Source organism: Passer domesticus, chromosome 18 (assembly GCF_036417665.1).
Source record: "Passer domesticus isolate bPasDom1 chromosome 18, bPasDom1.hap1, whole genome shotgun sequence".
Classification (NCBI taxonomy): domain Eukaryota; kingdom Metazoa; phylum Chordata; class Aves; order Passeriformes; family Passeridae; genus Passer; species Passer domesticus.
This window is the reverse complement of record NC_087491.1, coordinates 2,528,031-2,554,030: the sequence shown is the minus strand read 5'-3', so window position 1 is coordinate 2,554,030 and position 26,000 is coordinate 2,528,031. Positions and strand designations below refer to the sequence as shown.

General features: G+C 52.0%; 1 protein-coding gene and 1 long non-coding RNA gene across 21 annotated transcripts in view; one reads left to right on the top strand and one right to left on the bottom strand.

Moving 5' to 3' along the window:
* The window catches only part of EXD3 (exonuclease 3'-5' domain containing 3), a 254,263-nt gene that overhangs the window by 165,060 nt on the left and 63,203 nt on the right, over positions 1–26,000 (top strand). The window lies entirely within an intron of this gene.
* Positions 23,038–23,981, bottom strand: LOC135283285 (uncharacterized). The gene is made up of 3 exons (XR_010349128.1): positions 23,748–23,981; positions 23,540–23,642; positions 23,038–23,461 (listed from the first exon to the last, which is right to left on the bottom strand). It is a non-coding gene; the product is annotated as an uncharacterized LOC135283285 (long non-coding RNA).

Here is a 26,000-nt window from a genome sequence, read left to right as displayed (position 1 = left end):
GCTTGACATTAACCTCCAGACAAGGAGCCTGACAACCAGCAGGAGCCAGACCCTTCACTGTGCCCTCCTGTGCCTTATCAGAGGGAAATAAATCCTGCCTGATTGGTTTTTTTAAATGAGAATTCTCAGCAGATAAATGAACTGCCTGCGCAGTGATAATGGGCTGTTTGGGAAGTGAGTCTGCAGAGTATATGTGCAGCTGGAAGTCATCAAATCCATCTTATCCCATGGAGTCTCCTGTGCTGAACTTGTGTTTACAAAATCAGACAGGAAAAGGAATTTTTCAATGGGTATTTTCTGATAATTTTTCAGCCCAACAGAAGTGTAAGTGAGGGTCTGTCTGCACAGAACCATTGTATCTCTGCTGGGTGCTGGGCTTCACCTCCTCCTCTCCATCCCTTCTGACTGATGTTGAAACATCCTGCTCCAGTCCAAATCCACATGTTGAGGTTTGATGGACACTGAATGCCATGGCCAGTGGTTCTACAGGAACATCAGTGAGGGGGGCCAGCTGATGTCCAGAGATGAGCCCACCTCTCCTGCCCCTGTCCCTGATGTGGCCCCATGGTGTGCAAGTACACCAGTCCTGACACCACACAAAGCTGCTCTGATTTGGAAACATTGTCAGTTTTACCTACTAGATTTTTTTTTTTTTTTGCTTATTTTAACAAGTTCTCCTAAATAATTCTGACATTTAGTCACTAGTTATAAGCTAGGCAGGAACAACCTTTCAGAGGATGGTCATAAATACTCAATCATAGTTCACCACACTTTTGTTTTCCCTGATAGTCGCCTCTCCATCCTTTTCTGTGATCTTCTCATCCATAAAGATCCCTTTGTATGGTCTCTGCTAAAAATCAGGGCTGGATAATTGGCCAGTTTCCTGCATTCTGGCAGTTTTGTGGATTCATTGTGCTCATGCTTATCTTCCTCCCCATGTGCCGAGGTCGTCTCTCCCAGTGCAGTGCAGGGTCAGATCCAGCCATGGCTGTGGCTCAGATCCAGAAAGGCACCATGCAAAAATTTGGAGTGTGGTGTTCTGGGTAGAGATCCTGCCATAAGAATCACCTCTGCAGCAGGCAGGGAAACATGGGCTCTGCTGAGGGCTGAAAGCCCTGCTTGGGGGAGACCATTAGATAAAACCCCTCGAGGTGATTTGGTTCAAATTACAGGGTCCAGCATTAGGTAACCATGGAAAAAATGCAAATGGACCTTGAAGCCCAATCTCACAATTGTCTCTGTGTGTGAAATGTCTTGGCACCTCACATCTCCTCTCTGAAAATCTGGTATTTTTAGATTTATGACATTATTTTTTATACTGGAGGCCTTAAAACTGTTCTGACATGAACCCAAGCTATTCTGCTATCTTCAAAAATGAAGTTTTAAATGAGAACTGAAATTTATTCAAGTGTATTTGAATTACAGTAGAGCAGAGCACTTCAGCATGTGCATGGAAAGAAGCCTGCAAGGAAGGGGAACAAGACTGAGCGTGGTCAGAAACTGGAGCTTTTCAGAGGCACTACAGGGGTTACCCCTCTCCAGAGCTGCACCCTGGACAAATCAGCTTTGCATGTGAAACCATCCCTGTCCAGCTGTGAAACCCAGCTGAAATGTAAACTTCTCTGAAGCCTTCACGGGTGGTTTGCATCTGTATCTGTGTCTGATTAGCCAGAGTTGAGCAATGGCAGCGGCTTCTGCTGCTAGTTCTTCCCTCCTTACCTTGACCCATGGTTTCACTCTTTCATGCCTTGTTTTGTCTTTGGCTCAGACCAGCCTCCTCTGGGCACATTCAGCCTTGCTTTGTGGGTCTCCAGAAAGACAGACAGCTTTGTCTGACTGACGGTTCTGATTGCTGGGGACAGTCATGGCACAGACACAGCCAGACAGCTCACCTGGAGCAGGGCTGGAGGTGGGCATGAGCCCAGGCTTTCTCTAATAGGATTTTCACAATGATTTGCTTCCCCTGTCATGTTGTTTCAAATTCCTCTCAAGCCATACTTTTCACAGTCTGGATTTTCTCTCATGAATTTCTCAAGGGGCTATCTGGAGGGGAAACTACTTCTCACCATAACAAACAACCAAAGCCTTCATCATTAAAAAATAAAGCACTGACATGGCCCTACAATGGACCCCTTTGTCAAGTCACATCTGTTTAGATCACCAGAAAGTATAAGCCTTTACTTTTGAAAGTAACTTTCTTTTATCAAAATAGGAAAGAGAACTGCAAAACATTCAGGAAAAATCTGCATGAAAGCACAGGCATGTGGCAGTAGTACTCTGTGTTACACAGAAACCCCAAATTGCCTGTGCATACAAATACTGGATTTAAGCTCTTCTCACTGAAGGAACAGCCAAATCCATAGCATGGGTCACTGCTGGGCTTGTGTAAAACTAGCATGAAAAAAGAATCTGGCCTTATGGACAGAAAAATCTGATTTCAGGGCTAATGTAGTTTAGCCCCAAAGTTTAATATCTGTCTCCCAGAAATTGTCTGCCAGTAATTGCTAAATGGTAGAGCAAGGGGATTCATGTGGGGAATGATGAAAAATACTGTGTGAAGTGTATTTGATCATTTGAGTTAAATAATCCACAGACATTTATCCCCAAGTAATACCAGTGCCTGCCCAACCAGGAAGAGTGCTGCTGAACCAGTACAGGCCAGTACTGCACCAGTATAGGCCAGTGCACCACTGCCAGAGGCTTGCAGATGGGAATGCTGATACTGCAGCAGGAAGAGCTGCCCCAAACCCACCACAGGAGGCCCTGCTCTCTCTTGGCCAGTGATTTTCTGCCTTTCTGCAGGCAAGGAGCTGGGAACCACCATCACGACAACATCTGATCTCCATCCTTGGCACTGGCCCAGCTCCAGCCTCTCTTTGGGAAGGGGCCACCTTCCTCTGAAACAAGGGTGAGATTAGGCAAGGCAGCCAGCCTTAGGACAGTGGGTGTAAATCAGCTCTCACTGGATCACAAAGCTTTTCTGGTTGCTTTTGAAAATTCAAGGTATTTGTGCTGAATTCATCGAGTTTGAATGCCAGTAGGGCTCTGGAGCAGGACTGTGGGGGCAGCCCAGGGACACTGAGGTTTGAGGGATGCAGATGAGCTCTGTGTGAGCTGTGGTGCTTGGGAAGGTGGGACACGTGGAGTTCTTAAGACAGAGGTACTTTGTGAATAATCCTGCCCAGTGCCTGTGGTCACGTCAGGCTCACTGCTGGCCACAGCCAGGCAAGGGCCAGACCTGCTGCTTTCCACCGAGCCAGCTGGGCTCGTCCTGTGTCGCTGACAGCTCTCCAACTGCCTTTGCTGTGTCACCACCAAGAGTTTCGCTGGCAGTGGCCAAAAGGTCCCCAGGCCTTTGTCTGACACAGAGATGGAAATTCACTCCAAATTCCCCTGTACTTGCCTGAAGACCCAGTGCTTGTGTTAGGTGCTTTCCCTAGATAAAAGAAGGAAAAAAAGGAAGTAAATTTGTCTTGATGGATTTTTTTTCTCTCTTGGAAAGTCTTTCACATCCTTTTCAGGGGTACCACCAGTGGTGATGATTTACAGATCATTCCTGTGCACCCCATAAAGGAGTGGATGTAGAAATTCCTCTAATTACATTTAATTGGTTTTGAAATCAAATTATCTGTAATTTCAGTGAGTGGCTCTGAGAAGGATTGCTGGCTGAGAAGGCAGAACAGTTTGCTGGGATGAGCTGGATACATGGAAGTAATGCTGGCAATAGCAGCTTTAAGAATTATGATACTAGAATTAGTTAGGCCAGTTTAGGTCAGTGTGTGCAGAAAATTTCCCGTTTAACTCCCATGCTGCAGGTACTGTGTTCTGACAGCTCTTCCATTTAGCATCCAGAGAGGAAAATGCTGAACAGAGTGTGCTGAGGAGAGGCTGGAAGACACCAATCCTCTGTATTTTTAATGCTGAGTGATACAAAGCACAGCTGCTTCTTGCCTGTCCTTTCCCCAAGCATTTGATTCTGTTAAGTGGTTTAATTCATTCATAAATGCTCTCTGGACTGCACAGTTGTGCCAAATATGCAAGTGTCTAGGTAAGGGTGTACAAACAAGGTGTGCCTGATTCCTGCAGGGAGTTACCGTGGCAAGTGTAAACACGCACTGGGAATGTGAATCCACGCATGAACAGACACACGATTAGCAAAGAATTTCTGAATGCAGAGACCTGATTTGAGCAACAAGTCATGGCATCTGTCCATGTAAATGATGTGCCATTGCACATGCATTTCGAAACTCTGTTTCTAAGGAATATAGGTATTTCTGTGTATTAGACCACAAAGCTTCTCTGAGTTCCCCCTTTTTAACCATAGTGATGAGGTCACTGGAAAAAGAGTGACTGACTGTTCATTCCCCTTCCTCATTCTGAGTGCTGTGTGTCACACGTCAGGCAGTGCTTGGTTCCAAGCTTGGACATCCAGGGAAAACAAAAGCCAGCACTGGAGGGGACAGAATAAGGGAACTCACAACCTCTGGAGCCATCTTTTACATGCCAGGAAAAATACAGCACCCAGCTCCCTGAGCTCCAGGAGCCTCCAGCCCAAAGGGATGGAGTGTAGGTTTGGAAAGGACACTTGTTCCTGTTTGTGTCACCCAGCCTGTGACCAGCAGCAACAGGGTGCAGCCTAAAAGGATGAACTGCTGAAAGCTATATGAGAGCTGTCTGAGTGTCTGTGCTCACCTCATCAGCCAGGGCTCTGACCCACAGCATTTCAGATCATACCAGAACATGCAAATTTCCTCATACTCTTCCCTTTCAGATGGGAAGAGAGAAACCAAAGGTTGTTGACCTCTGTGGGCCTCCAGAACCTGAGCCCATGCTCATGGCCAGCCTTGAGCTGTCTGGCTTAAAACTCATGTCACAGGGCACACCAGCACTTACCACTTTCAGTTGCAGCTTAAAATATCTATGAAGCCACAGTGACCCCAGAAGTCACAAGGATGGATGGTCCAAGGCTATGGAGAGCCAGTCCTTGCCATGCCTTTCCCATTCCACTGTTATTCCAGTCCCCAGGTGGTTGCATCTAGCATCAGTGCTGTCTGTGCTCCTCTTCTCTAGCAGGAGTAACCTTTTCAGTAAATACTGTGCTTTTCTGAAGAGGAAATGCTGTTGCTTTTTTTGAGTTTTGAAAGACTTACTTTTCAAAACCACTTCTAGAAATGTACCTTGGAAGGTGGGGTGTGCTGAGCAGGTGCTCACTCGCTGCTGAAGCAATGAGAAAAAGGCAAACTGCATTTAGTTACTTAAGACATGCAAAGAAAAGCTTTTAAAACATAAAGGACAAATATTTTGTCTTTTTGCAGCATTGCATGCAACACAAACAATTCACTGGAATGCTTTACCACAGCAGCCAACAAACTGCTGTGTCAGCAGTAACATGGGAGCTGGGTGTGCTGGGCTGGGGGAAAGAACACCCTGAGCTGGCACAAAAGGGGACAAGGACTGACATGGACCTGGGCCTTCAGAGAGCAAAGGCTCTTCAGAGAATCAGTGCACCTGCAAGAAACCAACAGTTGCTTCACTATTCCCTTTTCTGAAGCATCATGGTCACTTTGCCCCCGTGCAAGCAGCCTGGGGACATCGTATATGACCTGGCTGTAACAGGGGGGAGCTGAACTGTGTGACATTATCTGAAGCTGATGGTTGCATCTGGTTTGCAACTGGTCCTTCTTATTTTTTGCATACATTTATGGATGTCCTTGCTGTGTTTTAAGTGCCCCTCCACTTGCCGTGCACTCTGAGTGCAGGTGTCTGTGCAAGTGGTGGCAACGTGACAGAGTGCCAGGGCTGCCATGCCCCCACTGCAGGGACACCCAGTTTGCAGTGTCACACTCACTGGTGTGTGCGGAGCACGTTCTGCTCCTGTGGCATGCAGGACATGGCAGCAGGGCCACATGCATAGTGTTTTGAGGACTTGCCCCCTCCACAGCACCAAGCTGGTGTTTCTCAAGGTTTCTTGTGCCTCTGTGGTGCCACAGGGGAACTGGAGAGGAACCTTGGACCAGAAAATGTTCTGGAGGAACTGGACAGAGGGAATGGCTTGCCACTGCCAGAGGGCAGGGACAGATGAGATGTTGGGAAAGAATTGTTCCCTGGGAGGATGAGAAAGCCCTGGCACAGGGTGCCCAGTGAAGCTATGGCTGCCCCTGGATCTCTGGAAGTGTCCAAGGCCAGGCTGATCAAGGCTTGGAGCAGCCTGGGACAGTGGAAGGTGTCCCTGTCCATGGCAAGGGGGCCAAAGAATATAATCTTTAAGGTCCTTCTAACCATTCCATAGTTCTATAATTCTGGCAGTGAGCGCAGGGGCTGAGCAGCCCAGCTAGTTTGTGCAGGTATTTGTGATATTTGATTTTTGGAGATTTTCCATCTTTCCCTTGGCAATGACTGCTGTTTGTTGCAGCCTGTAGCTGGCCTGACACAGGTGTGGCTCTGGTTTGGCACAAGCTGCCTTCCATGGTGGTGGCTGAGCTGCCAGCTTCGCGCAGAGGGGACACGGAGCCGGTGCCACCAGGGTCGAGGGCTGTGCCCAGCAAGGTCCCGCTTCCCCACAGCTGTGCATGATGCTCTGCTGGGCACCATCCAGATGGGACAGCAGTGAGCTCCAGCCATGGAGGAAGAAGAGTTCTGTGGATTAGAAATGTGTGTCATCCCACGGCAGGGAGCTATGAGTTCAGCACCAGGACAGAAGGACATGCAGCACCCTCCAAGGCAGTCTGACAGGGCACACACTGCTCCAGCAGCCCAGGCAATTCTGCAAAAAAATCTAGTTTGTTCTCATTATCCCCATCAGAACTCATAAAAAAAATCATGCCCTCAGAACCAATAGCCAAATTTTTGCCTTTTTACATCTCGTGTTGGAGCCTGTGTAATGTGGGGAGATGAGGGCAGTAAACAGAGTTGTAAACGGAACAAACCTGGAGAGCACACCAAAGGGCAGCCTGTGCAATGTTGTTCTTATTGTCAGTGTAATTTGTGTGTGGTTTCATTGAGTTTACAAAGCCGGCTGGATGAGGTAATTGGAAAATGCCCCGCTCACCGGGACTGCTTCAGCCTCTAACTCTGAGCCTGAGCTCCTGTCTGAGTGCAGCCAGGCGCTCCGGGGCTGGAGTCCCAGGGCACTGGCAGGGCTGGAGTCCCAGGGCACTGGCAGGGCTGGAGTCCCAGGGCACTCGGGGCTGGAGTCCCAGGGCACTTGGGGCTGGAGTCCCAGGGCATTCAGCAGGGCTGGAGTCCCAGGGCACTCGGGGCTGGAGTCCCAGGGCACTCGGGGCTGGAGTCCCAGGGCATTCAGCAGGGCTGGAGTCCCAGGGCACTCGGGGCTGGAGTCCCAGGGCACTCGGGGCTGGAGTCCCAGGGCACTGGCAGGGCTGGAGTCCCAGGGCACTCGGGGCTGGAGTCCCAGGGCACTGGCAGGGCTGGAGTCCCAGGGCACTGGCAGGGCTGGAGTCCCAGGGCACTTGGGGCTGGAGTCCCAGGGCACTCGGCAGGGCTGGAGTCCCAGGGCACTCTGCAGGGCTGGAGTCCCAGGGCACTCGGGGCTGGAGTCCCAGGGCACTCGGCAGGGCTGGAGTCCCAGGGCACTGGCAGGGCTGGAGTCCCAGGGCACTGGCAGGGCTGGAGTCCCAGGGCACTCGGCAGGGCTGGAGTCCCAGGGCACTTGGGGCTGGAGTCCCAGGGCACTTGGGGCTGGAGTCCCAGGGCACTGGCAGGGCTGGAGTCCCAGGGCACTTGGGGCTGGAGTCCCAGGGCACTCGGCAGGGCTGGAGTCCCAGGGCACTGGCAGGGCTGGAGTCCCAGGGCACTTGGGGCTGGAGTCCCAGGGCACTCGGCAGGGCTGGAGTCCCAGGGCACTCTGCAGGGCTGGAGTCCCAGGGCACTCGGGGCTGGAGTCCCAGGGCACTCGGCAGGGCTGGAGTCCCAGGGCACTGGCAGGGCTGGAGTCCCAGGGCACTTGGGGCTGGAGTCCCAGGGCACTCGGCAGGGCTGGAGTCCCAGGGCAGTCGGGGCTGGAGTCCCAGGGCACTCGGCAGGGCTGGAGTCCCAGGGCACTTGGGGCTGGAGTCCCAGGGCACTGGCAGGGCTGGAGTCCCAGGGCACTCCGGGGCTGGAGTCCCAGGGCACTGGCAGGGCTGGAGTCCCAGGGCACTTGGGGCTGGAGTCCCAGGGCACTGGCAGGGCTGGAGTCCCAGGGCACTTGGGGCTGGAGTCCCAGGGCATTCAGCAGGGCTGGAGTCCCAGGGCACTTGGGGCTGGAGTCCCAGGGCACTCGGGGCTGGAGTCCCAGGGCACTCGGCAGGGCTGGAGTCCCAGGGCACTCGGGGCTGGAGTCTCAGGGCACTCGGGGCTGGAGTCCCAGGGCACTGGCAGGGCTGGAGTCCCAGGGCACTGGCAGGGCTGGAGTCCCAGGGCATTCAGCAGGGCTGGAGTCCCAGGGCACTCGGGGCTGGAGTCCCAGGGCACTCGGGGCTGGAGTCCCAGGGCACTCGGCAGGGCTGGAGTCCCAGGGCACTTGGGGCTGGAGTCCCAGGGCATTCAGCAGGGCTGGAGTCCCAGGGCACTCCGGGGCTGGAGTCCCAGGGCACTGGCAGGGCTGGAGTCCCAGGGCACTCGGGACTGGAGTCCCAGGGCACTCGGGGCTGGAGTCCCAGGGCACTCGGGACTGGAGTCCCAGGGCACTCGGGGCTGGAGTCCCAGGGCACTGGCAGGGCTGGAGTCCCAGGGCACTGGCAGGGCTGGAGTCCCAGGGCACTTGGGGCTGGAGTCCCAGGGCATTCAGCAGGGCTGGAGTCCCAGGGCATTCAGCAGGGCTGGAGTCCCAGGGCACTCGGGACTGGAGTCCCAGGGCATTCAGCAGGGCTGGAGTCCCAGGGCACTCGGGGCTGGAGTCCCAGGGCATTCAGCAGGGCTGGAGTCCCAGGGCACTTGGGGCTGGAGTCCCAGGGCATTCAGCAGGGCTGGAGTCCCAGGGCACTTGGGGCTGGAGTCCCAGGGCACTCGGGGCTGGAGTCCCAGGGCACTTGGGGCTGGAGTCCCAGGGCACTGGCAGGGCTGGAGTCCCAGGGCACTGGCAGGGCTGGAGTCCCAGGGCACTTGGGGCTGGAGTCCCAGGGCATTCAGCAGGGCTGGAGTCCCAGGGCACTCGGGGCTGGAGTCCAGGGCACTCGGGGCTGGAGTCCCAGGGCACTGGCAGGGCTGGAGTCCAGGGCACTTGGGGCTGTCCCCTGGCACAGCAGAGAGGGAGGGAGGGAGGGTCCCAGTGCCCTGGCCAGGTGTGGGTGTCCGGGGGCTCGGCCCCTCCTGGCAGCCTTCCCCTGGGAGCTGCCTGGCTCTGAAGTCATGGTTTGGTTCTCAGGCTATTTTTGAAGCCAGAAATGTGAGTGTAACCAACGCTTCAGCACTTTCCCACACCTTTCATGTGACACAGGACTGTGCCCAGTCATAGGACTCTGTCCCCAGAACTTAAAAATTGTCACAGTTTCACTTCCCTCGTTGTTTTTTTTTTTCCTTTGCTTTCTGGAGCCAGTGGAGTTGGTTCCCTTTGCTACCTAGGGAGCTGCCTCATATGGGTCTTCCTGGAAAATTACCTTCTTTGGGATGCTCTCACCAATTCTGAACTGTTTTTGCAGGCAGGCAGTGCCCTTTTCAGTCTCTCTATATGTGTTCCACACCAGCTGTTCCATATCTTGAAGCACTGAACCAACTCTTGTGGCAGAAAAAGGAACTTTTCAGGTTGATTTATACATAGTTTCCACCTTATTATGGTTTGGATTAACATTCAAAAATAATTAAATGTACAGTAATTCAAATCTTTCTAGTGAAATGCTAAAGAAATGCAAACCCCAGGTACTGCACATCAACAGCCTTCTGATGGATCATGGATTTCTGCCTGGTCCTTGTCTCCTGCTCCTCCGTCCTGTCTGGGAAGGGAGAACTACCTGGCCAAGGCACATGGGGAAATTTGCTGAACAGAAAATGCTGCAGCTATCCATATAAACCCCAAACAATCCAGGCAGTTGATGGTTCCCTGATGTGCCTCAATTACAACCAGTCCAGGGATTGCTCGGGCACCAGGCCCTGAAAACGCTCACTCAGTGAGTTTTCTGCTGGTGGTGTTCCTTTAATTCTAATGTACTGTGAGAATGTTAATTAAAAAAGCATACCAAAATGAAGTGGCTCCTTCAAGAACCAAGAACCTGTCATTTGCATAAAAACCCTGGATTATAAACTGCTTCTTCTACTTTTGCTGCCAAATATGCAAAGTAAATTGCACAATTTTGGGGATGCAGTTGAGCCGCTTTGTGTTTTTCTTTCTCCAACTGAGAAGAAACATTTTCTCCCATCCGACAGGGAGTGTTTGTTTTTCTTGCTGTGTAACACTTACGGCTCCCATTGACAGCAGGACAATAACTGCTCCACCATTTCTTATCTCCCTTCAGCGTGACGTTGGGATTTTCCTAAGATAAGGATGGTTTGTTTGTTTTATTTGCTTGCTTTAATTTTGTGGCTGTTTTTCCAAACAAAAGAAAGTGAAGTTTAGGAAGCAAAGCAGTGATGGCAGTTGTGTGCTGTGCTGAGCCTCATTCCTATCCCTGCTCAGGCGTGAGAATGTTCTCAGCCAGTGGGACTGTTCACATCCAAACTTTTCTCTTCCATAGTTGTCACATACCCAAGTCATTTACCCAAGCTTCAACCTTCCATTGCACAATGAATTATTGTTTTATGACAGATAGTGGGATGCTTCCTTATTTTCTTAATGCTTTTTTTTTTAACTGGAAGATGATCTAGTGCTGGATAATGTTTCAGCAGAGTGTGTTATACCCCAGGAGATGGCCTCCCTAGGACAGGGAGGCCTCAGTACATCCTTAAATTCATGTGCTGGCCCCTGCATTGCTAAGAGTGGGCTTGTGAGTGGGATCTCCTCAGTGGGAGAGGCAGATGGGACACTCTGGTCTCAGGGTGGGACAGGAGAGAGCAGGTTGGCTCAGACAGTGAGTGTTTCCTGGGCAGAGTTTAAACTATCACAGAAAGCTTTAAAATACTTTTACAGCATTTAAAATTTGATGAGCTTTTGATAGCTTCTATGTTTATATAAATCAGAACATTCAGGGGGTTCAGCCAGGGCCCTTTTATGGGCAGATCGCGCTCCAGAGTCCCTGAAAGTGTCCAAGCTTTGTTTGCCAGGTGGGACAGCCAGTTCCCCATCTGTTACTTCTCTAGAGTTGGGTATTTTTTCCATTATCTATCACTTTACTGACCTTCTGTAGACTTCCCCTAGGGTTGCTGTGTTGTGTCACACCAGGTACCTCAGCACTGTGAGCTGGCAGATGAGACCAAGGGCTCTTATTGCCCATGGCAGACTCCTGGCACTGCTGCACCAGCCAAGCACGGCTACTCCTGGCTGCAGTCATCCCAGGAGGGTGCCCCATCCCAGCAACATAGTTCAGCTCACATAAAGGTGTAAAACATTTGCTTGTTTTGCTGGTGACCTCGGTGTATTTTTCCTCAAAAGCTTGAACAACTAAAAGTTGGAATCTCTTAACAGCAGAGGTGAGAAAGGACCTCAGGGCATCTCTGGATTGACATAGGATTGATGTGAGTTTGATCTGAATAGGAAAAGGGCTGTGAGTGCTTACATGAAATGTTTCTTGGAGTTCAACTGAGATCCTTTTGAAGCAAGTGCAGAGGCTGCCTTTTCCATTGAGGATCCTTGTGGTGACATTTATGTCCCCAAGGTTTGGACTCCTCACAATCAGAGGAGCTCTGAGGCACAGGGGGATGAAGTGACCTGCTACAGGTCCTTGTCTCTCTCCACCAGGTTTTGGGAGAGCTTCTGTGACCCACTCAGTACTTTAAGATGTTTGGGTAAGAGGTAGAAAAGAGGGCCCTTTACCTTGGTGAGAAGGTCCAGGTGTCTGATTCTGCACTGAAATCAGTCTATATGTTCTTACATATAGAAAGTATACAAAAAATATTTGTTTAGCGGGATTTTAGACTGTGATAAAATACTTTTGAGTCCACCACAACTCTTCAGGATTTGCTGAGGCTCCATGTCATCTCACCGGGAAGGTGAGATGCTGCACTGCTTAAGTGTGAGCAATGAGCTCAGCCAGAAGGATTGAAGCCCAGAAGTTGAAAGCATTAGGCTGTTACCATAATGTGGACGTACTTGCTCTCAATGTGTTTATAGACAAGAATTTGGGAGTTTCCAGGGAATCCACAAACAAAATGGAAGGGCAGCATCTGTGACACAGCATGAAGGGAGACCACAGCAGTGGAGATCAGCTGGGTTGAACTTTCTGAGACACCTTTCTACTGCAAAGAAAATCAGGGGTGAGAAACTGTACCCCCTCTGCAGGCAGTGTCCAGCCCCCATCACAAATGTTATGATGTTGAAAAAAAAAATCCAGTACATAATGATAAAGTAATCATAGAGTCCCATACTGCTTTGAATTGGAAGGGACCTCAAAGCCCATCCAGTGCTGACCTCTGCCTTGGACAGGGACATCTTCCACTGTCCCAGGCTGCTCCAAGCCCCATCCAGCCTGGCCTTGGGCACTGCCAGGGATCCAGGGGCAGCCACAGCTACTCTGGGAACCCTGTGCCAGGGCCTGCCCACCCTCCCAGGGAACAATTCCTAATTCCCAATATCCCATCCATCCCTGCCCTCTGGCAGTGGGAGCCATTCCCTGTGGCCTGTCCCTCCATGCCTTGTCCCCAGTCCCTCTCCAGCTCTCCTGGAGCCCCTTCAGGCCCTGGCAGGGGCTCTGAGCTCTCCCTGGAGCCTTCTGTTCTCCAGGTGAGCACTCCCATCTGTGCCAGCCTGGCTCCAGAGTAGAGGGGCTCCAGTCCTCGGAGCATCTCCATGACCACCTTTGGACTCACTCCAGCAGCTCCACGTCCTTGTTGTGTTGGGGTCCCAGTGCATTTGGCTGCCTTCCTACAGCCCTGTATCTCACATGGTGAAAGGTGAGGGCTCAGGTACCTGTCTGCAGGTGAAGGGTTTATTTGTAAACCCTCTTCCTCCAAAAATATTGGGACAGCACCAAACCCAAGGGTGTTTGTGTGTCTAGACCAACAAACCCAGAAAGTGTTAAAGGCATTAGAGCTGATGTCCTTGAGTATTGCAGGATGGCAATCACCCCATAACCCTCAGACACAGCTGGATCTGGCTGTGGCAGAGGCAGCCTGGCACCTCATAGGCCAAGGAGGGAGATCACATCCCTGAGCTTCACCAGATGCTGCACTTGAAAACCTGCCCTGGTTTGCAGCCAAATCTGACATCTCAGTTGCTGTTGGTTTTTGAGGACCTTTAGCGGAGAAAGAAGAAAGAGTGCATTGCAGGAGAATGACAGCTGCTCTGGGGCTGCAGTGCCTGCAATGGGGCTTCTGGTGTCCAGAGCCCACAGCAGCCCTGTCACATGTAATCATCCTGTAAAGCTGATGTCTAACCCTGACAGGCTCCTAATCCTTCCTGACATGCACCCAGATGTTCAGTGAGTGCCATTTCCTGCTCCAAGGAGCCCAGATTGTTCCTGACTGGCCCTTGGGTTTGAGCAATCACTTTCATTCTTCTCCCTCATTTATTTCCTTGGCCTGAGAGAAGGGGGCTTCATCCCCTTCAGCAAATCTCCCAATCAATCCCAGAGTATGAAACGCACTCCACGGGGGCGAGGGCTGGATTCTGGACTGGGCTGTGCTGGGTTTAGCAATGCTGCTGCCCTGAGGAAGCTCAGCTGGACACAGCTCCTGCCAGTGCCCCGCGTGGTGCCGGGGGAGCGCAGGGAGAGGGTCTCTGCTGGGGGGCACCAAAGGCTCCTGTCCTTGTTGGACCCAAACAAGGTTTGGTATGAGGGAAGAGCGAGTGCTGCTCCTTTTCAGATTGCTGACTCCTGCTTTCACACCCAGGACAGCTCAGGCTTCCTGAGAGGAAAACAGCCCCAGGAGCTGTAGTGCAGCAGCAGATGTGCTGGAACAGCCCTGCCTACTCTCCTTGCAGAGGGAGCACTCCACTTGGAGTCCTTTCCGAAGCAATTTGATGTTAATTAGCAACTTCTGCCTTTACCATCTCGCTGGTCTGTTTATCTTTTGTCTGAGCATTCTCTTTTCCTATTGTTGTGTTGTTCCTCCTTCCTGAGGGCAGTGGGACATGTGGACACCCTGCCCTGTGCTCAGGGATTCCTGCTGCCACCCCTCCCTGCTCCCAGACAGGCAGCCTGCTCCTTGTCTCCGGAAATGTCTCTCCTTGCCAATCACACCTTTCATGTACTCTCATAAAGGGGATCCTTTGTGATGTGAGGTGCTGGAGGCCAGGTGGTAATGGGTGCAGCAGGGAGGAGGAGAGAGCTGGGAAACCACAGCCATGCTGGCTTGGAGGTCTTGTCTCCTACAGTGATGGCAGCCCCATCCTGATGGGAGCAGCCCTTCATTCTCCCAGGGCTGGAGGAAGCCCGTGGGTGGCTGCTGGAGCACAGACATGACAGCTGAACTACCCCTGGCCACTCTGCAGAGCCCAGCTGTTGATGCTATGGAAGCCATCCAAAAACCAGCACACGGGCTGCAGCTAAGCCTGGGGGTCACCCTGCTCTGCAGTGGGCATGCACCAGCCATAAATACAAGCCACTGTGTTATTAATGCACCCACCATAAATGTTTTATGTAACCTCATAAACAAGTAGCTGTAATCTCAGAGAGCCCATGGCCTTTCCTGGGCTGGCACTTGAGGCGAGAGGCTTAGAAGAGCCAGGCCATCTGCAGGGGTAATGAGTTTCTCATCCTTCCAGAAAGAGAATAGTCCCTTGGTGCCTGCCCTGTGGGGTCCCATGTGCTGGAGACTGCATGGGATTTTCCTAACTTCCATGTCAGCAAGGATCTTGTGGTGCAGCAGGGAAAATCCAGAGTGAACTGCTGGATATGACCCTTACATTCATCAATCAAACTGCTGCCATCACAGGATAAGTGAAACAACAGATCCTGAGCAAGGAAAGGTCATTGTCTGCAGAGCAACTAAGTGCAGCATAAATGAACACCAGACGCAGGCACACTGCAAGGTGCTGCTGATTGCACCTGTCTGGTTTAGGTTGAATTAAGCTTTTCTCTCCCCTGTGTGCTGCCTGGAGGCTCCTGCAGGCTGGAGCACAGCAGGTACTCACCCCCAATGTGCCAGGGACTGTTTGTACAGGGACTGTGTCTTAACACCTTGATTCACTCTCTTGATCCTTTCTGAACACTCTTCACAGAGAACTTGACCCCTCCTTCCACGTCCCTGTCCTCTGCCACAGAGTAACCCCAGCCCTGCAGTGATGGTTATCACGGGAAGACCTTCCCCAGACTCTTCCCCAGCTCTTTCATCTCATGAGAGAACCTGCTTCTCTCTCGGCCTCTCATCCTGGAAATCCTTCCTGCTCTGCTCCTGCCGTCCAGCCCATCTGGTTCCTGTTGCAGCTGTCAGCTGCAGCTGCAGCACAGAGCCTGCAGGAGCTCTGCCCTCATCCTGCTCCCTCAGCACATCCCCCAGCCTGCCCCTGCTGCTTCTCAGTGCCACTGCCCTACAGGGGACAGGTCACTGCCAGGGGGAGCAGGATGGGTTGGGCTCTTCACCCTCACACCAGGGATTTTCACACCAGCTCTGCCTGCACAGGCGAGTTCAACAGCGAAAACATTTCTTTTATTTCACCCAGCCTTCAGGCTTAACCTGAAACATCCAAGCTTAATTCTGGGTGTTTCAGAGCTCCTGAGTTCATGCCTCTCAGTGACCACAGCACCACAGGGCATGGCCCCTGTGGAAAAACTTGCTGCTCTTCCTGGCTCTTGGAGCACATGCCCAGTGACTACCTTCCCAAGCACCTAAAATGTCCTTGGGGTGATAACACCACAATAAGAAGATGACAGGGGAAGAGCAGTGCCAATGGAATGGACCCTCCCTCCACACAGGGACTGTGTAAGCAGTAAGGGCAGTAAGCAGGTTTGGAAATATCCAAGGGAGATGTGCGTGGATGTGTGTTTCCCAGTATGGGATGTTTTGTTCCTGGTCACACAGGAGGGAAGACATTGACTGGAAATCTCATTTTAACACTCCCACTGTCTGGGTTTTCAATTCAAACCCTGTCCCAAACATGCATCTGCTTTTCCTTCTGTTTTTTGGCTATCACTTTTTGCTTCTCCCTACCCCTGTGTGAAGCATTTTTCTAGATGAAAGTGTTTAGGCAGGAGTAGCTGGGTTCTATGGCTCCTGAAATGCCTGCCTGGCCCTGGGCCGCTCTGCCAGCCACGACTCCCTCATCCTGCCCACTGCCTCAGCCTGGCCACTTGCTGCTTCAGGAGAGCCCAAACCATCCAGATCCCTGGGTTCCAAGATGAACTCAGGGCTTGAGTTTCAGCCTGTTGGTCCTTGCCAAGCCCCTTTTCTTGGAAATTCAGGTCATAAGAAATGTGTAAATGCTTTCCAGTCTCCTACTTGCCACTTAACCTCAGGCTTTCAGAAGCCAGCAGTGCCCATCTCTGTCCATCCCTCATTCCCTGGGCTCTCCTGAGAGCCTCTCTCTCTGAGAGAGAGCCAAAGGGAAAAGCCATTGAGCAGTGCTTTGTGTGTGTTTGGCTCTCCCATAAGGATGCTGTGATTCTAAGATCCTGTGTTGCACTGCAGATGCCCAGGCTGGTACAAGACCCTGGGTGTCTGATGGCAGGTGATGTCTTTACTGGGTGGGTGTCACTCCTTGTCTGAAATGACTGAAACGTGCCTGGGTCACTGCATGTGCTGCTCAATGCAGGTTTTGCCTCCACATCACAGCCCCTGCCTGTGAGGGATGAATGCTGTTTCCATTCCCATGCTGCTGTTGGAGTTATGCCGGGCAGTTGAGAAGGCACAGGGCTATGATTTGCAAGAAGCCTGATGACTCAACTTGTCGTTCTCATTGGGAAAGTGATGCCCAAGCAGAGATGTGAAGAAAATAAACAGGGCCAGGCTGAAAGGGGCAAATCCAGGCAGGCTTCCAAGATGCCCAGTCCTCATCCTGGGGCTGCATCCAGCAACTGTTACCTATGATTAAGAGTCCGTATCAATCTCGATGTCATGAAAGTCACCCAGACCATGAAATCCCCATGTTCGGTGTGGAAATACAGCATTTGATGCATTTTTGTTTGAAATGCGTTAAATCTGCCTTAGAGGGGCCATGGGGAGAGGTTGGGTCCATCAACCACGAGGAGCTATTCTGTCTCAGTCCCTCTCAGAGCAGGGCGTGTGGATCCAGCAGTGCCTAACAGCTCATCCATGACAAACTCCAAAAATCGCAGAGATGTTTGCCACGGTCAGGCTGTGAAATCAGCCTCCTCTCTAGGAATGAGAAACCTCCATAGCTGCAGTCCAGGGCTGCCAGCTGGCTGTGCCTTCCTTGCCAGACAGCAGCTCCCAGCAGGGCCAGGCAGGCAGGGAAGTGGGCAGGGAAGCAGAAGGGAAGCAGGTAGTGAGGCAGGTAGTAGAGCAGGGCTACCCAGCCTCCAGCATGCCAGAGGATGGGAAAGCAGAAGGTGCTATGGTTTGTCACCCCACTGCATTTAACCTGGCCCGTGCACCCACGGTAGGAAGGGGGCTCTGAGCACCCATGGCCTTTCATTCACAGGCTCTGTGTGGGGCAGGCTGTAAAGCCACTCTTTGGGTGAGACATTCTGCTGGCAAGTGCAGTGTGTTTTAGCAGCCAGACGGCCCTGGGGATGTTCCCAACTGTTCAGCTTTCCCTGGGGATCCCTTGTGCACCTGCAGCCAGAGGGAAAGTGGTGAAGCCTGAGCTGCTGTTGGTGGCTGTGTCAGGGCTTACGGTCTGCCCCGTGTTTCCTACAGCTCTGCAGCCATGACTTCACAAACGTGCTGATTGATAACTCTCTGGAGTGCCTTTTCCCTTTCTTTTCACACAATATCCCAAACTGAGCTCTCCCTTTGGCAGGTCCCACTTGCCAAGCGAAGATGGGGGGTTTGGTCCCAGAAAGGGGCAGGTCTGAGAGGCAGCAGTGGCTCCCTGCCCGAGCACGGGGCTTGGCAGCGGCTGCTTGTGCGAGGTAGAGTTCTCACGCTCTAAATATACAATCTGTGATAAGGGAAGGGAAAAAGCCCAGCATGGAAATATTCCTTCTGTAAGAGAAATAATTTGCTGCTGCTAAAAATATGTGTCCATATTATTCCTGCCTGGTCTGCAGTTTGGTGGGAGAGAGTGCAGGCAGGCCGCCCTCAGGGGACTCGGCTCGAGGGGCAGGCCCGGCGCCCCGAGAGCCGCGGCGGCTGCAGGCATCGGGGGAGGGACGCTCGGCTTCGCCCTGGTTTATCATCCCCATCTCTTTCTCAGGGCAGTAAAACCGTGATACGGCGTTACACTGAAGGTCGTAGGAACTAACCTCTAAGCAGGTGCTGACAGTGGGAAAGTGATCCACAGTGTTCCCAGAGCAGCTGGGAGCCTGTTCCCAGCCCCGGCTGCACACAGAGGCAGGAACGGCTTTGTTCAAGGGGGACGCATGTTTGGAGCGGTGGGATATGTGTAATCCCTTCCTGTCTCATCTGCAAGTGTCCCAGGCCTGGTGCTTCCTTCCCTGATGGCTGCTGCCGAGACCCTGCGTCCCCATTCCCAAGCCCTTCCGGGTGAGCGGAACCGAACTGAGCCAAGTGAAGCGGGGAAATTTTCCAGGGGCAGCCCTGAGCCAAGAGCCAAAGCTTGCCTGGGATCCCTGCCCTGCTCAGGGTCCCTGCCCTGCCCAGGGTCCCTGCCCTGCTCAGGGTCCCTGTCCTGCCTAGGCTCCCTCCCTCGTGCCATGGTACCAAGTGAGGAATGGATGATGTTTGCTGCTTCCCCAACCTTGGCCAGCAGAGCTGGGCATGCCTGACCTGGAGCCAGTCAGGACCATCTCTGTGAAGCCAATCCTGTAAAAAATGGATGAGATATTGTGCAGTTTCTTGCAGATCTATCTCTGGAGCATGGTACGTGGATGTTGTGCCTGCTCAGGAACAGGTTGTACCTCCTGTCTTGAGAATCGTCAAATCTCAGACTGGTTTGATTTGGAAGGTTTAAAGGTTGGAAGGTCATCTTGTTCCAACCCTCCTCCACAGGCATTAGACCACATTGCTCCAAGCCCCATCCAAGCTGGTCTTGGACAATTCCAGGGATGGAGCAGCCACAGCTTCTTTGTCCAGCCTGTGCCAGGGCCTCACCACCCTCATTGTAAAAACTTCCTCTTTACAAGTAATCTAAATCAACCCTCCTTCAGTTTAAAACTGTTGCCCAAGAATTACAGAGAATATGGTCAAGAAGATGGTCAATATGGCCAAAGATGGTCTTGCTGCAGCAGAGCCATCAGCAGTTACAGACCTTAAACCCTAGCAGACCTTGCTACAATTTTTGGAAGTCATGTACGGCCTCGGCATTGCTTTTTTTTGATTGTCAAAGAACTCTTGCCCCATTTGAGGCCAGACATTTGTTCCCAGAGCATGCCCTGACCAGTATTTAGGAAAAAAATTCTTCATGCAAAGAGCTGTCGAGCCCTGGAACAGCTTGCTCAGAGTTACTGGCGGAGTCACCATCCAGGGTGGATGTGGCAGTTTCGGTTAGTGGGCTTGGCTGTGCTGGGGAACAGTTGGACTTGATGATCTCAGATGTTTCTTCCATGATGATTCCATGATTTTATATCCCATAACTTCTCAGCATCCCCCAGTTGTGAGGGTGATGGGGCAACAAGCAGGAGGGCTTGGAGGGAGCTTGGAGAGGAAATGCACATTCGTGAGGTATGGGCTGGACCCTTTGGTCCCTGCTGCTGGAGCTGCAGCCGCAGCCTCAGAGCAGGGTGGGGACTGGGAGAAATGCAAAGCTGCAACCCCAGAGCAGACCTGGTGCTGAGCTGTTCCAGATGCAGCTCCTTATGGACTCCGGGGCTGGCTCTGTGCGGCCGTGCCCGTGGCTGGGTCCGTGTGTGCTGCACTGGCCAGCTGAGCCAGAGCCTCCTGTCGCCCTTTGCCGGCAGCTGCGGTTTCCTACGGGCCGCAGCGGAGCCTCCAGGAGCCGGCGCTGCCTCCCCTGGGGCTGCCCACTGTCCACCCTGGCACCGAGTCAGGAATGTGTGTGCTGCCAGGGGATCACCACCCAAAGCAAGGGAAAAGCTGACTCCTTGTTTTTCCTGCTCCAGCCCCTGTCCCACTTCAGTGGCTGGGAACGGCAGGGTCCAGCCCAGCTCAAGGTTACGTCCTTCTGCTGCTGGCCCCAAGCCAGTGAGCGTGAGAGCAAGCAAGACACAATAACACGGATGTCAAACACAGGATCCCTTCCCTGCAGACACAGCCTGGTGTGCAGGAGCACTGGGAGGGATTAGCAGAGCAGAACTAGCAGTCGGACTAAAGTGTGGCAAAGCTGTTAAATAGATTTTTTTTCAAGTATGCTTCAAGAAAAGGGAGCCTCCTGCCTCTGCCCGGACAGGTGTTGGTGTGCAGAAGTTCTGCCACATCAGTAATTCTGCTGCTCACTGGGATGAAGTGAATCTGCAGAGCCTGGGTACAGCTTGCTTTAAGCCAAGGAGGCAGGTGGGGTGACTGGGGCTGCAGCTCAGCCCTTGATTTTGGCAGCCAAATGCTGATGATAGCCCTTGTCCTGCTCCAGTCCTCAAGCCTGGGCAGTATTTGTGGTTTGGATGCACTGGTTTAATGCAATTGAGAGCAGTCTGAGATGAACTGCTGACCCAGCCAGTCAGTACAGCAATAGGACCCTGTGTGATGGGAGAGCACTGGAAAATACCCTTCATCCTGCTTGAAACACAGGGAAGGCAAAGTGCATCTGAACATGGGCAGACATGGCCAGAAGGAGTTATTGGTGGCTGCTTGTCACTTCCTTCTCAGCCAGCTGTGACTCCACCAGATTCTTCACTGGGAATTCAGGTTTGCTTTCTTGCATCATGGAAACATTGGAGTTTCTCACTGCAGATGGAGTTTGGTTTGGAGATGGAGCTGAGGAAGAGCACAGGTTTTCTCCTCTCCATTTGCCTTCTGATCACCACCATGCTGGGACCAGGGAGAAAAAGGCCTCAGCAGGGAAAAGGAGACATGATAATTGCAGGTCAAGGAAGTAAGGTTACACTGAAGTGACAGTTATATATATTCTATATATATATATAAAAATACATACATATCTTATATATTATCCTGGAACATTTGGGATAACTAAATAAAGATGGTGAATTAGGTGGGGAGAAGGGATTGCTCAGAGATTTCTTTCCAAGCTCTATTAAACTGTCACTTCTGTGTAACCTTACTCATGGGGTTATTTCTCACCTGCATCTCTACCACTGCCTGACAGGAGGTGTAGCCAAATGGAGTTGGTGTCTTCTCCCACGTAGCAAGCAAAGGGACAAGAGGAAACACCTCAAGTTGAACCAGGGGAGGTTTAGATCAGATATTAGGAAAAGTTTCTTCACAGAAAGAATGGTCAGGCATTGGAACAGGCTGCCTAGGGCAGGGGGTGGATCCAACACACCTGGAATTGCTTGAAAAATTTGTGGACGTGGGCACATGCACCTTGGCAGTGCTGGTTTAGTGGCTGGGCTCATGATCTCTGGGGGCTTTTCCAACTTTAATGATCCCATGCTGCTACAATTTCTGCAGAGAATTGCAGAAGAAACATTTTCTGACAGTTACATGCATTTTTTCTTTAATTGCTATTTGCTTCCCTACCTCCCCTCTCCAGCCAGCTGGAGTCCAAGATCCCACAGGTGATGATGCCCTCATGGACAGTGAGCTGCAGAGAGCACATGGGCCTGGGAGAGTGATGGCTTTGGAGTCAGGAAATGGGACAGGACACAGACAGATTGAGAGGAGAAGCTGTGCCAGAGGCAGTCCTGGTGCTCTGAGCCTGCTTCCTCTCCTGGTGCTCCTGAGGGTGATGCCTTTGGGGGAAGGTCCTGGCAGTGGGTGCCTGCAGCCATGCCCAGTGTGTTGCCGTGCCCAGACAGACCAAGGAGGCAGCACTGCCTCTGCTTTTGGCAGAGGAGCTGCTGAGCCGGAGCCCATCAATCCGTGGCCTGTTTCTTGTGAGCCACCGTCACCTGTGGGGCAGTCCCACCTCATTTGCTCCTTGAAAGCATTCTCAGACCAGTGGCCAAAGACCCTGGTGAAGTCGGTCTGCATGCCCTGCAGTTCCCACAGGCACAGCACCACTATCTCCCATGTTCCCTGTCACCCTGCTGTGACAGAAGCACTGAAGCTGGCACACGGGTCTGAATCCAGAGCCACAGCACACGTGGCAGGCCATGCTCCCTCCCTGCAAGCATCTCAGTGCCACACGGGCAGGATTCCAGCTGCTGTCACACTGAGGAGTGTGACAGCAGCTGGAATCAGCCCCAGGGACAACAACTTTTACTGTGGGAACAGAGACCAGGCAATGAGCAGGGCTGGCTGTGCTGCCACAGTCCTGGGACCCGGTGGAGCAGGGTTAATGCCACCAGAGTGTCTCTGTGCAATGGCCTTTTTATCTGATGCAGCCCAGCGCGTTTCCTGGTGGAGCACTTTGTGTCCGGTCAGCGAGGCTGCTTGGCAGCGGAGCAGAGAGGAAGGCTGGAAGTAAACACAGGCGCTCTTGGATCAGTAGCTGGGAAAAGCAGTGAGAAGCTGCATGGGATTGCCGTCTCCAAAACCTCCTTGTTTCCTTGCCTGCAGACAAACGGCTTCCTGCCAGGGACAGCACTCACTGCCAGGCCTGAGGCAGCACCACCCAGCCCCTTCTCCCAGCACAGCATGGCTGCAGCGCTGCCTCCCATGGGCATTTCCAGCAGCTCACCTGCATCAGGGACTTGAAGTGCTTTGGAGCTTTGTGAGGTTTAGGTGCCCAACTCCACAAAATCCCAACCATATTAAGTGAAAGTCGTGATCCCCACTAAAGCAGCAACAGCTGCATCCACTGGGATAGTGACAGAAGCTGGGACAGGGAGCGCTGCTATGATGGACACTGCCATCAAGTCCCAGTATGGCTGGAGATCTTGATAGCTAAAGTTCTAATATCTGTATTTTCACCTTTCTCCTTTGAACCAAAGTCTGGTTTGAGCATGGCCTGGGGCTTCCTGGAATGACTGAAAGGAACATTAGGAAGAAATCCTTCCCTGTGAGGGTGGGCAGACCCTGGTTGCTGGGAGAAGCTGTGGCTGCCCCATCCCTGGAAGTGTCCAAGGCAAGGTTGGACAGGATTTGGAGGAACCTGGAATAGTAGAAGCTGTACCTGCCCACAGCAGTGCATGGAATGGAATGAGTTTTCAGTCCATTCTAACACAAATCAGACTGTTCTTCTATGAAACCTTGGTGGGGTCAGATAGGGAAACATAATTTTGAGCAACTCACAGCTGAGTCATTAGACAGGATGTGGCTGTCCAACAGGTGACCAGCCAGGGAAAACAAGACCTTGTCCCCAGAGGTTCTTGTGAGTAGAAGCAGCTGAAGCAGCCTGGGTGGAGATGGAAGCTTTAGCTGGAGAGATGATGGTGTGGTCATGCTACTGTGGAATCACTGTCCATCCCCTTACCTCTTCAAGCTTTTCCTTGCTTCTCTTTGGATTTGGGAGGATGCAAATGTACAAACTCCAAGGCTGACAGGAAACAAAGATTTTTCTTCCATGTATGAGACAGCTACAGAAATGTCCAACATGGAGTATGGAATGAGAGGTTACTTGAATCCACCCTGCTGAGTGTGTCTGCCAAGAGGGTTTCCCAAATAAAAAAAAAATCATTCACCTATTGCTGCTGTCCTGTACAACTAAAAAAAGTGAGGAAAGAAGAATAAAGGGAGAGGGTTTGAGGCTCATCCAAATGTCTCTGTATCAGTGATGTATCAGTGTTCAGCTACAGAAATAAATAATCCATTCCATGGAGCCATAGCTGAGGCTTGGATTCTGGGCATGTCTCTGGGCTTCACTCTACTCTGGACAGGAAGGAAAGCAGCCTAATTCAGCAGAAGTAACCAGCATTTCTTATGGACACATGGAATAAACGAGCTTATTTCCTCAGCCTGGGCTTCCCTCTGTGAGGTCAACAATCACAAAATGCACTCAGCTGGAGGGTACTGGGATCCCAGCATTTTCCATGTCACAGGCCATTCTGTGTCTCTGTGGAGCTGTGACTTCACTGGTTTGCAATGTGGCCATTGCAGCCACGTGGACGGGCAGCAGTCGTTGTTACCCTGGCGTGAGCTCGCCTCTCATTCCCACCAGGACCTCCTTTGGATTTCATATCTCAGGGCAGAAGGGCAGTTGGCAGATTTCATGTTCCCACTGTCTCAGCTCTTCACATCCATGGACTTTTCTGGATTTTCCCTGGAAAGAGACTCTGGCCTGCTGCTTTCCCTTTTCTTACATCCCATTTCTGGTTCATCCAACCCCTGGATGTATGAACAGCCAGTTCCCATTTTTGTGTGCCTGTGCTGACAGCCTGGATCCAAAGGTGCTCTGCTCAGAGTTATTGCAGGGCACTACAGGTACCAGGGGCTGTCCCAACAGTCACCAACACCAGCCACCAGTGTCATGCACAGACTGGCACTTGAGCAAACAAGGCTGTCTTGAGACAATGTCCCACACAGGTGATGTTCTGGGTGATAAGCTGAGCAATGTCTCTCTAGTTATCACTCAAAGAATCACAGAATTACAGACTTGTTTGCTTTGGAAGGGACTTTAAAGCTCATCTCATTCCACCCCCTGCCATGGGCGGGTACACCTTCCACTATCCCAGGTTCCTCCAAGCCCCATCCAACCCGGCCTTGAACAATTCCAGGGATGGGGCATTTTATTGTTCTCTGAAGTTTTGTAGCCAAAATTGGATGTGTCTTGCTCCATCCCATCTTACCAGCTGCTACCTCTTGCCCTGCTCTGATCTGTACCAAGTGGGATGCATTCACCTTGTTACTGATCCCCAGTTCTTCAGTCAGGCTGGCAGATGTCCAAGAAACCTTTGCTCAAACACACAAACCAAGAACCACAAGTAGAAAAGCTTTTTGTCCTTAAACATCAAGGCTTCTATGTTTACTTAGAAAGAGTGAAAGTCCTCCCAAACCCAAGCCCAAGCTCAAGTCTGTCTCTGACTTCCTACCACTCCCCCCTCTTCCTCCAAGGCCCATGTAGTCCCAACCAAGTGGATGTTCACAGAAGATCTTGCCAGGCTCGTGGATCAAAATAAAATATTTGGAGACTTAGGTTTTTCATGAGCCTGTTCCCTGACGCTGTTCACAGGAGGAGCCAAGTCCCTGGGCTGAGCAGCCTGATCCGTGTTGCAACACGCACACGCTTGCCTATGGATTTGCATGTCTGAGTCCTTACTCACCCCTCGGAGAACACAGTACCGCCTGGGAACAGAACAGGGCAGCCTGGGATTTAGGGGAGCAACCTGACTGTGTATCTGCATCTCTGGGTAAAGGGAGGATGTTGTGCTTCCTTTAATGGGAAAATGTGTCCAAGCCTTTTCCAGCCTGTGTGCTCATGTTTCTGCCTTGCCATGGATCTCTGTGCACTGGTGCTGGAAGAGCCTCCTGGCTGAGAAAGAGTTCTTGATAGGAGCAGTGAAGAGAGCTGGAAGCTTCCCACAGCAGTGCCAGGGGAATGTGCTGCACTTGAAGCCTCTCTCCTTCCTTTCACAGTTGTGTTTGTGGGAGCTGGGGGAGGTCCAAGGCAGCACAGCTGGGCTGAACAGCCTCAGCCAGTGCTCTCTCGTTCTGCCAAGTGCTGGCAGCAGGGACTGAACTTTCCCTCTTGGCTGAGTGCTTGGCTGGCTAGTATAGCTCAGGCTGCATGCAGTAACCTCTGGTGTTGCTCAAGCCCTTGGAGGCTCTCAAGCCACTTTCTTGCCACTGGTAATGATGTCTCTCCATGTCTCTGGAAGATAACCAGGTTCCTATAGCTGCCAGTAGAAACAGGGAAACTGAAGCCTGCGAAGTTAAAGCGATGGCTCTGGGCCCTGTAAGGTGCCAGGGAGGCTGTGTGTATCTCTTGGCTGCCCTCA